Here is a 1,750-nt window from a genome sequence, read left to right on the forward strand (position 1 = left end):
AATCTTTATTCCTTTATTGTGGATATTCATAGGTCTCATTAAAGAATATTGTTCGATAACAGAATATTGTTCCAGAATATTGTTCCTGTTGGGGGGTTTTCATAATACATGTAACTGGCATTATATCACCCATCTAAAATCCAAAAAGTTCTTATTTTTATTTCTGAAATTCAGCTAAAGAAGTTCTTATTCTTGATAAAACATAACAAGAATATACACATTTATTTGTTCAAATAAATACATAAACTGAATAACAGATGAATGACAAAGTACTCTGTAGAAAGTAGGGCTTAAAATTTTCACAAAAAAATGAGACGTAAAACTTATTAAAATTTACATATTTCATTTTATAATCTCCACAATTATTTGAAATAGCCCTGCAAGTGGGAATACTAGTGTTATCATTCACCAATGACATGCTAGCTCTATTTCCCCTTTAAACACCAATTAACAGTAGTGCTTATGAGTAGTGTTATAGACGATGGTTCTAATCATAAGCTGCCCTCTGTATATAAAGATGGCATACCTGCTCACTATCAGTAACACATGTTCTACAAGACTTTGGTGCAATGGAAGGGATAGTTCATGTGGCTCCTTCCATGTCCTATCTATGATATTCATTTTTGAAAATATGTTGTCAGAGAATACACGTCTGGCATTATAGGACACAGCGAAGCTAATTGGCATATCTATAAGTCACATCTACTTCCTAAGGCTTATTGGTTCCAGTGAATCCACCTAGTCATAATTTCTAACCTTTCCCTCTAAAGATGCTTCCTGGGCCTAATTTGGTACAACTTTCCTGAAAAGCAAGTTGGCAACATGTATTAATGATTTCAAAAAAGAGCATGTCCCTCAACACAGAAATTTCATACTAAGATTGTATTGTAAGATGAGTTTCAGATATGGATATAGATTTATATGTGAAGGAGTTTATGCCAATATAATGTGTGAAGGTGAAAAATTTTAAAAGCTAAAATCATAGCAAAAAATAAAATAAATGCTTGCTTATCCTTATGATGGAATATAATGACTCATTAAAAAGACATTCTAAATTTTAATTGCAAAATGCTCATGGCATCAAGTTTTGTTAAAAGGACTAGATACAAATTTGATATAGAATATAATCCCCATTATAACTATCTGAATAATCTACTGAATGTAATATATAAAAAAGTTAATAATAAAATGATTAAAAGGAAACAGACTAAAATGTTAACAGTTGTTATTGCTGAGTAGTAGAATTACAAGTGATTTTTAAATTTTATTCTTTATAGGTTCTGGGTTTCACAAATTTCTATAATGAATAAATTACTTTTGTGCTGAGAAAAAACATTATTTTTAAGGCAAAATAGCCTGAATACTATTGGAAAATTTTACAATGCTTTACAATAGGAATATTTCAAAGTTAAATAACACTTTCAAAAAGCCAAACAAATTAATAATAACTAAAACTAAACACTGTAATTGTAGTATAAGGATATTCATAACCTGTTAATAAAGACCACTTCTCTATTTGAGGCCATGTCAAAAACTTAACGGGTTAAAATAGAGTCTCCCAGGAGTTCTGTTGTGTATGCTGTGGGGGTCCAAAAGGAGCAGAATGTTAAGTTATTAGAGTAAATATTCTCAATGTCATCTTTCCTGGATAAGGAAAACAAAAAGAATATTTTTAATGAAGGGAAAGAAAGTGGAAGAAATTTCAGAGTCTTACATCTAGGAAACAAAACCCAGTTGGTAGAGCAGCCCA

This window comes from Galeopterus variegatus, unplaced genomic scaffold (assembly GCF_000696425.1).
Source record: "Galeopterus variegatus unplaced genomic scaffold, G_variegatus-3.0.2 Scaffold1630, whole genome shotgun sequence".
Lineage (NCBI taxonomy): Eukaryota > Metazoa > Chordata > Mammalia > Dermoptera > Cynocephalidae > Galeopterus > Galeopterus variegatus.